The sequence below is a fragment of the Lygodium microphyllum genome, chromosome 17 (genome assembly GCF_053477565.2).
Source record: "Lygodium microphyllum isolate KBCC chromosome 17, Lygodium_microphyllum_v1.1.10, whole genome shotgun sequence".
NCBI lineage: Eukaryota > Viridiplantae > Streptophyta > Polypodiopsida > Schizaeales > Lygodiaceae > Lygodium > Lygodium microphyllum.
In genome coordinates this window covers 53812788-53823451 of record NC_141151.1, presented here as the reverse complement: position 1 = coordinate 53823451, position 10664 = coordinate 53812788, and positions in this window count along the sequence as shown.

Here is a 10664-nt window from a genome sequence, read left to right as displayed (position 1 = left end):
GGAGGAAATGAGAGAGGGAGAGAAAGAGAAAGAGAGGGAGAGAAAGAGAAAGAGAGGGAGAGGGAGAGGGAGGGAGAGTGCATTCTCTCTCTCCCTCTCCCTTTTGCTTTTGGAGAGTGTTAAGATATATTGTGAGAGGGAGAGGAAATGCGAGAGAAAGAGAGGGAGAGGGAGAGAGAGGGAGAGAAAGAGAAAGATAACATATATTGGAACGATAGCATATCCATGATTATGGTAATGGTATCCACTTTGCTTTTTTTATGGGTACCATTACATCGACTCCTTAAGAGGGCTAAAAATTAGTCATACACTTTATAAAGTCTAATTAGGAGATTTAAGATGCACAATAATAGACTTATCGATAATGGTATGCAATGTGCTTTGCCATGGGCCACGTACATTGGTGACTCTTTAAGATGGCTTAAAATTGGTCATATCCTTCGTAATGTCGAAGTAGGGGATCTAATTGTGATATGCATAATTCATTGGTTTTGTATTAACTTTATAGGCATAAAAAATTAGAAATCATGCCAACTAGTCAACGGAAGGTCTAAAAGAAAATGATACCCTAGCTAATGGTTATTACGGTGCCTCATCAAAATGAACCCAAAAGTATTGTTATAGAATAAGAATCCCTTAAATTGAGCATAGGATATTTTCTTCAAATGTTATGACTATGAGTAGAATTGATTGAAATAAATTTTATTACTATAGTTGATAAATTTCATAGATGGCATTAATTTTAATACGCAATCCTAGGACAAAAAAACCACATTTCTAAGATGTTTTTTGTTGAGACTGATTTATTATTAGACTAAGAGATCCTTAATGATGCTCATAAATGGATTACTTATACTCAAAGCCCTCTAGTGCAGTTATATAAGTAATCCTAGTAGAGCCCCTCTAAGATACTCAAAGTACATAACCTAGAGACCGTAGCTAGGTATATAAGGTATAATGGTTGTACAAGAAGACACCTCAATAATTGACTTATCACCATTAAATCCCAAAGAAGAATCGTGTTCCATCCCCTTCAACTCTATATTCACCTTGTGAAGAACTTCATTAATCATAGCATCCTTGTCACCAATCTTTTTGTTGCAATGATGAAGTAACATATTCTTCACTACCATGCATGAGTCTCATATCATATATCACTACCTGCAAATACCATGCCTGAGTCTCGTGATGATGCACAACATGTTTTACGGAAGCTTGGTATGGACTACAATAACATCCATGCATGTATCAACGATTGCATACTGTTTCGAGATGAATACGAGACTATGGAGACATGTCCAAAGTGTGGTGCTCACAGGTATCGACAGGACTTGCAAGGGCAAACCATCCCTCAAAAAGTTCTTAGACACTTTCTGCTCATCCCCCGCTTAAACCACATGTTTCGTACGTCTAGCATGGCAAGCTTGACAACGTGGCATGTGCAGAATAGGTCCACGGATGGAGTTCAACGAATATCAGCAGATTCGCGCGCATGGAGCCACATTGACTCTACCTTCCCAAGCTTTGTGCGAGAGCCAAGGAATCTTCGGCTCGGTCTCGCAATGGATGGTGCGAACCCATTCGGTCTGCGCTCAACTTCTTACAGTGTATGGCCTATAGTGCTTGTCAACTATAACATCCCTCCATGGCTTTCTACGAAGAAAGGACATCTCATCCTTAGCTTGCTCGTCCCAAGCCGCTACAAAGTAAAAAATATGGACGTGCACTACAACAGAAACGAGGCATAGACGCGCAAAGTCGGGCGTGTCTATCAGAGCATCTATAAATGCGTGTAAATAGACGCAAATTTTGCGTCTATATATCCGCGCAAATAGACGCTAATATAGACGTGCCAGCAGATGCACAATTATTTAACCACCTAAAATTAGCAATTCACATAATTGAAAAACCAAAGTTAATAATTATTTAACCACCTGAAATTGATTCTTGAGCATGCACATGTACGCATGATAAAAATCATAGAATTAAGAATACACATTGAATCATTGAATTAAAAAAATAGAGTTAATAATTACTTTTTCATTGCTCTCTAATGAATGGCAGTTTCTCCAGTTGACAAGCCTGATATAAGTAATTAGCGGCAAGTGACAGAAACCTTACAATTAGTAGCAAGAATTGCAATATGTATCTCGTAATTTCTCCATGTACTTGAAGATAATAAAAGATACTTCCTTTTTATTATGGAAAATTCAATGCTTACTTTAAAATTGACTATTGATTCTTGAGTATGCACGTGTGCGCATGATAAAAAGCATAGAATTAGGAATACACATTGAATCAATAAGCAAATTAAGTATATTACAGTGAATGATCCATCTCATCTTCAATGAGATCAGCCCTTGCTAAACTATCTACTTCTAGGTCTATGTTACCAAGAGGTAACGAAACAAATAAGTCTATCCCACTATCAGATGTGTTGCTATATTGCTCAATAACTTCATCAATATCATCGACAATCACATTATTGTCTTCTTTTGCGTTTCCTTGAACATCCTTGCGAGGTTCATCTTGTACTATATCACGCATATAATCCATTATGGTGTCATCATGCACATCATCATTAATTGTTGGATTGTCATCTGCTATCTCCATGTCGGTAATATTACCATATATTGGTTTTGAACGATTAGATATAGGGATGACATACCACCATCGGTAATTGTTTACCATTGGATGATACACAACCTATATATGAAAAACAAAAGCAAAAAACTTAAGTACTTATTATATTGTGTATATGTATCACATGTATACATATAAAAAAATTAGCCTTTGCATATATACATGCTCGCATTGTTGAGGTAATACTAATGTGTCATTCTTGTTTTGGTGAAATTTTGTAGAGTCTATGATTACAAAACCACTTGGATGACTTTTGATTGTGCAATGTTCACCATTTGCTACCACTTCTTTAAACCACTTCACATCCAGTACATATATAAAGAATCGTCTGAAGTCAAGCTTCAGAATATCTTGGATCAAGCCACAATAACCTTCCATGGTACCATTGGCAGCCTCGAATTGAGCAAGGACACCACAATCTTGGGTATTTCTCTTTTCATCTATGCGTTGAGTTCAAAGATGTTTATCCTCACACCAAAGTGCATTGAATAATGTGCACTAGTAGTAAAAGATAAAAGATCAAACATGTCAATTATTTATATAAAATCAAACTTATAGAAACAAATTAATTGATAGTATGTCTCACCTTTGATAAGCAATCTCGTGCGTATTCCCACTCTTCTTGAGATATATTAATTTCCTCCTCTTTTTCCATTCTCTCCATTTCCTCATGTAACCAATCTATGTCAATATGACGTGGGAGCGCATTTAGATGATCTGGAAATGAGACATTACATCCATATCTAGTGCGAAATTATTATCTTTCGCTTTTTCTTCTTGCCCTTGCTTCATTATATAGTGTCACCCATTTTCTCATAACATCACTATTGAGCACACAAAAACTATTTAACTTACAAAGTTCTTCTTTTGTTAACACTTTACTCATTCCTTTTCCTTGAGGTACTATAGAGGTCATCCTCAAGTCTTCATCATCTTTCCATAGTCGTGGTTGAGAGGGATCCACTTCAGCAAGATATTCAGAGATATAAAAAAGGGATGATTGCACTAACCAACCCTCAGCCATGCTTCCCTCAAGCCGTGCTTTTTGCTTCACAAAATCTTTCAAGGTTTTCATGAAGCACTCAAGAAAAAGCATCCACCTTACATGAACTGCCCCACAAAGTGCGATCTCATCAATCAAATGTACGAGTAAATGTAATTGAGCAGTCAAAATGGATCGAGGAAAAATTTCCTCCACCAAACAAACCACCTCAACAGATAATACTCGAGCATCTTACAATGTGTTTGGATCAATTTCCTTCGAGCTCACATATCTGTCAAGATGTATTTGAGAATTGTTTATTTTTGTGTAGAAATTCAAATATATATAATGAAAAAATACAATGTATACACACCTCACAAGCTCTCCCATCTTGTAAATGATATTACGTACATCTTTGGAGGCACAATGGAATATGCTAGTAGGAAGTATGAACTGAATCTAAACAATATTCATAGATCAAATGATTAGTTGAGGAAAAAGTCATCATACCCCAAAGTTTACACATAGTTACTCCACTAATTACTATATTCATGGTTAGAGATACCCTTACTTGAATCATTTTGTGCCAATCATGGGACTTCAAACCAGATAGTTGCTCCATACCTCTTTTCTTTTTCTTATGAAGGCTCCCTTGAGAAATCTCATACATCCTGTGGGTGTTCGAAAGCTATATATTTGTTCCTTTACTATTTTTTTCCTCGTTCTTTGACAACATCCAAGGTGCATGGGGTAGCTTAATCTTTCCTCTGGGTCCAATGCGTGACCAGGCTCGTCTCATGCGACCAATGTTACGTAAATCCTCCCTTACATTAACTGAATCCCGAGCCCGTATCAAGTGATCCCATAATGTAGATACAACATTTTTGAATATGTGCATGGGGTCCAACAGGTGATTGATCTTGAGTTCAGTCCAGTACGGAAGACGAAAGAATATAGAGAACCTAACAAACAAACAATATATTATGTAAACAATTCATCATGCTAAATTTTTTAAAGTCAATTGAGAGAAATGCACTTCTTACCGACTCATGCCATGGAGGGTGGCTGTCAGCATTAATCCATCTCTCCTTACAATCTAGAATGGTTAGAGATTGTGGAGTCATTCCATTATTAGGGAGAACATATTTGGGATGGTCAATAGGAAGAAATTGATGATGATTATCGTAGATAACCTTCATTAAACATGCCGGCCTAGAGGAAACTAGAGAGGGACCACAAATAGGACATGCATGATATCTTGACGTGGTTAAACCTAAAAAAAGAAGTGAATTAATAAAATGCAATTGATTCAAGTCTTGAATTTCAAATATAGAGTTATATACATGTACCTGAACACTCTCCGTATCCTGGAAAGTCATGCATGGTCCACAACAACATGGCCTTCAATGTGAAATCTCTAGAGGATGCAGATGCACTTGTATCTTGCACCTCAATACCTTCCCATAACATTTCTAAATCTTCAATCAAAGGCTCTAAGTAAATGTCCATGTTTTTTACCTTGTGCTTTCCAAGAATCAGAAGGGACAACATCACATGTCCCTTTTTAATTGCCATGGATGGAGGAATATTATAGTTCACCAATACCACTGGCCATACACTGTATGATGTGCTTTTGATGCCAAATGGATTGATTCCATCCATACCTAAACCAAATCTCAAATTTCTTGGCTCTTCTTTGAAAACGGGCCACAAATTATCTATATGTTGCCATGCGGGTGTGTCTGCAGGGATCCTCCATTTTCCATCACTTGAATGATGACTAGCATGCCATGACATGAACTTTCCAATAGACTTACACTTGAACATAAGTTTTATACGTGGAACAATCGGAAAATGTCGCAAAACCTTACAAGGCACATCCATTGACTTCATCTCAACTTCGTTTATTGATTCGCCAAAAACAGGACACTCTCTTGCGAACTCATGAATCCCACAAAATAAGACACAATCATTGACACATGCATGGATCTTGACATAATCGAGGCCTCCTAGAGATGTCAAGTAATGTCTTGCTTACTCTCTCTTAGTTGGAAATTTGTTTCCTTTTGAAAGCATTTGTGATAATAACCTACATATATTTTTAAAAGTGAGTTAAAAAACCACCAACATATATTTCTATCTGATTTCAAAATAGAATTAACAATTAATATTATGATTCATATATAAGCCAAACTGAATTGATACCTACTTTAATAACGCATCCAAACTAACATTACTCCATCCATAAATTGTTTGCAAGTTAAGTATCTCGAGGGACGCACGAAGAACGGAGTACGTACAACCTTCATACAACGGAGTAGATGATGCTACTTATAGTGGATCATCTGGCTTCGTAGAGTGACGTTCTCCCTGAACCGGTTGCGAAAATAGATGTGTACCATGTTGTCCAAAACCTCATCCTCTACGACCTGATGGGGCATTTCATGAGGGCTACTATCATGGTCGTCAATCTCTACTCTTCTTGAAGACTCTGTCTCCTCGTGTCGACGTTTTGCAGCCTCTCAACGCCCAGGAGGAAGCATCTGAGGATGTGGCACCGCATCCTGCTCAACCACAAAAGGGAATTTCATGTACATTGATATATAATTCCCATAACATAGACATGCAATCTTAGTGATTAAAAAAAAACTATGAATACCAGTGATTTTTCTCGGTCCCATTCTCCATACAAGCTAAGGTGTGACATTGCAATTCGATGTGCTAAAAAAATACACCCTCAACAACGATCACACATGCATTTAATTATTCGTCGTAGCCATGCATCTCGATTATGAAGACGCAATGTTTCTTCCTCACTTGAGGATGTGCTCATTGATGCACCAGCTTGCACCGCACTAGGTGATGACGACGTCGACATGATTAAACCTAATTCATGACAACATCAAAATATTTGTCATTCATATGTTTACATAAGATCTTAATTTTAAATACACAAAAATCATCATAAATACATTAAAACTTATGATAAGAATTCACTATCAAAACTTATCTTAAAAACAAAAAATTATGATAAATCCCAAATGCGCGCCTATATCCGTATTTAACTACGCGTCTATACTCGCGTCTACCTGAATGATAGATGCACATATACACACAAAAATAGACACACAAGTCAAAATTCAAACCATACTTAAATCATTTCTTTTCAAATTGTGCATTTCCTTTCCTACGTTTTTTGAGGTTCTGAAGCTTGAGTTTAGCCGACATGCAGTCTCTTCATGCCTCACCTCCTCATGACTCACCTCTTCTTTCATTTCAAACACACAAGAAGGGAAAAATGAAAGCCAAGGAGAGGAAGAAAGAGAGAACAAGAAAGAGGAGAACAAGAAGAAGCAGCAAGCAAGCAAACAAGCATCAAGGGAGGGTAACTTACCAAGGAGAGGAAGAAGGAGAAGGAGAAGTGCCACCACCCGCCACACCAAACACCCAAGGTGACTCTCTCTCTCTCTCTCTCTCTCTCTCTCTTTGTTTCTCTCTTCCTCTCTCTGCTCTGTCTGTGTATTTAGGATTTGTGATTCCATTATGTATTGCATTTTGTAAATCGTCAATGGTGGTCGTCAGCCTAAAATCACCGACCGAGCGCGTCTGCTAGCGCGTCTATATCTCAGTGTAGACACAGACATAGACGCGAAAAAATGTTTTCTCTCAGAGCGTCTGAGGCCGCATCTTCGAGCGCGTATGCTGGCGTGTGTGCTCTGCAGTGTACACGCGATAATACACGCACTGCACAGAAGGTTGACATGCAATCTACACGTGATTATACATGCGCATTGACCTGGGAGGCGCATCTCGCAGCGCGTCTGTGCTACATGTTAGATACGTAGATAGACGGGCTGGATAGAAATTGACCTGGGATGCCCGTCTGGCAGCGCGTCTGTGCTGTATGTTAGATGCGCAGATAGACGCGTTGGACAGAATGTTCACTTTGGAGCATGTCTGAGAGAGCGTCTAAGCTGCAATGTAGACGCGGGGATACACGCGCCAGGTCTCCCAGTTCTAATATTAAACAATATATTTTTGCAATGATGAATGTAGCCAATCCCATGTTTTTGTTTATCAGTTTTCTTGTTTAACAAAAGCATTAGCACTTAAGTGTTATGCTTAATGTCTAAATAAAACTCATTGAAAATGTAAGTAATATATGATTTTTTGTATGCAAATAAATTTATCTTTTTCCTGTGTTTTTTTTACAGATGTCGTATCCTGGTTCATCTAGCAATGACCCAGATGTGGATTGCATGAATGATACATTGGCCTCCTTTGGCAGGGGGTCAATGCATTTTTTGGAGGTTTTCCTAGTAGGGAAGACTTCATGGGAGAGATGACCAGACACCTTGGCCGCTCTCCCATAACGGATGAGGTGTTCAGTGTCATGTCTAGGACGCCTCTGGCATCTTTGCCTGGCACTACTTCCCAGAATCCACATGCAGATACTCCACATACAAGTACTCCATTTGTAGGTACTCCACGTGCTCCACGTGCATCGGCTGAAGCACAAGCATCTGTAGAAGCACATGCATCTACAGAAGCTCGTGCGTCCAGCGAGGTAGAGGGTAGTCGACAGAGAGGGAGGAGGGAGAGTCGAGGGGGAGGATGAGGGTTGTGTGGAGGTTTCCTAGGAGGTGGCGAGCGATCACCCTCACTAGTAGATCATGTAGAGGAGGTTGTATGCCAGTACTATAGAGTTACAGATGCTGGTGGCATCTTTCATGATGATGAGGGAAGGGATGTAATGGCGTACATGAGGAGCGTCGTGCATGCGACTTATAAGATTGTTTCATTGCCTTCAAAAATCAGAAAAGTGGCTTGTGGCAGGAGGTGTTGAGGGAAGTCCATAGGAGGTACCCAAATCCTGAGGGTCAGAGATTCTCGGATGATTGGGGACATACAAAAGTGAGGGATATGCTTCACAGTAAAAGATCCCACCTCATGACATGGGCCAAGGACTCACTGCGGAGGCTGGAGGAGGGGTGTGGAGCCTACAGCCAACCACCTATGTGCCACCGCGTAGAGTGGAAGAAAGCCAAGAAGAAAGCAGCTGAGAAAGTGAAGAGTCGCCAGCACACAGAGGCGCGACGGATCCAATGAAAACAATGGGATCGTCGCATTACGGATCGAGCGGCAGAGAGTTGTGGGAGGTAGAGTTTGTAAGTATATTTTGATTTTTAGTTTTTTAAAATTTATATTTCTTTCAATTATTTACATATTTTAGTCTAATATATTGTGACGTCTAATTATTTATATATCTCTAAATGTTTTGCAGACTACTATCGTTGGTAGGACACCTCCCCTAGAGAGGTAGGCTACCATCGAGGCCATAACCGCGCAGCGACATGGCTTCACTTTTATGAGGAGGGTCTCATCACTGAGGACCAATACAATCGGGCCATGAGGATTCGATAGTCAGAGGAGGTGTGTTTTTCTTACTTTCCTATTAAAAGTATAACTAATTATAACTTTTTCTCCACCTTGTCTATGTAAGCAACCCTGATCTTTTGTGTGTGTAGGCGAACTCGGATGTGGAGCATAGCGAGGAGGGGGATAGCGACGCTAGTAGCCATGGAGGTACTAGCAAGGATGTTTCCTCTTCAAATTCGTAGAGGAGCACCATACCTCCTCATGAGGCCTTCTTTTCTTGTATATGTATGATATCTCTTTGAGCCTACTGCTTGCGGCCACGCTTTAGGTCGCAAGCACTCAAAACTTTCCTTGTAAATGCTTTGATATATAATGAATACATGGACTTTTACTTTCAATTCTCGTGCCCGTAAGATACATTGTCTTTTTCCCAAATACACAATCGGATGTATGGAAGGGGAAAAAAAAAAAACCAGAGAGCAACCACATGCTCTCTGGTTTTTTTTTTCCAGTTCTGTTTTGTGCGTCTATTAGCACGTCTAAATTGTAAATAATTCGCATTTATTCGCGCGTCTATAATACAGACTACACGCGCTTAAACACGCGCTTCATAATTAAAATTAAAAAAATAAATTAAATATCTTTTTTTAAAAAGAATATTTTTTGTTTTCCTTTCGCATCTATCAAGGCTTGTAAAAGCGCGTCTACCAGCGTGTCTATATGCGCATGTATATGTGCGTCTATTGCGCGTCTATTTGTGCGTGTAAATTCGTTGATACATGCGATTACAGACGCGAAATGATAGACGCGTAAATAGACGGGTGGATAGACACGCCCGTAAGTTTTTCTCTGTATTCAAAAATCGCGTCTAAATGTGTGTCTATGAGGCCTTTTTGTTGTAGTGGTGTATCTTCGTCCATTAGTCGATGAGCTTAAGATTTTGTGAAAGGAGGGGGTCACTGTTCAAGATATAAGCAGGCGCGATGGTCGGCGGTCAGCCAACATTCGAGCCATTCTCATGTGGACGATGCATGACTTTCCAAGATTGGGAGAGTGCTCAGGTGAGCAGACCTCTGTTCTCGCTAGTAATATCTATATTTTATCTCATTCAATCAATTATTCACTAGGTTGTGGCTCGCCTTACAGGTCTGGTTACCTCAGGTTATCATGCATGTCCATTGTGTGGGCCACAGTTAGACTCCCGAAGGTCACGAACCATGAAGAAGATGGTATATCAAGGACACACTGCTTTCTTGCTTGGAGGATCATGAACTCAGGGAAGGTTTCCTTGGACGACCTTCAACACGTATGAATACCGCAAGCTGGTACAAGCTGAAAATGGTAAACTCGGAATCACATCCAAATGGGATGCAACGGTTCTCAGTTTTCTACGAGTTGCCATATTGGATCCACTTATAGGTCAACCACTTGTTGGATCCCATGCATATTTTCAAGAATCTGGGCAGCTTGCTATGGGACCACATCACAGGAAAGAGAGACACTATAGGGGCACGAGTGGATTTGAAGGAGGTAGATAAGATGGAGATACTTTGGCCGCAGTCGAGTGCTGATGGTCACGTGCAGCTTCCTCACACTCCTTGGGTTTTGTCCACTAAAGAAGAGCGCATTGCAAAGCAAGTAATCAAGTCTATCCGCACTC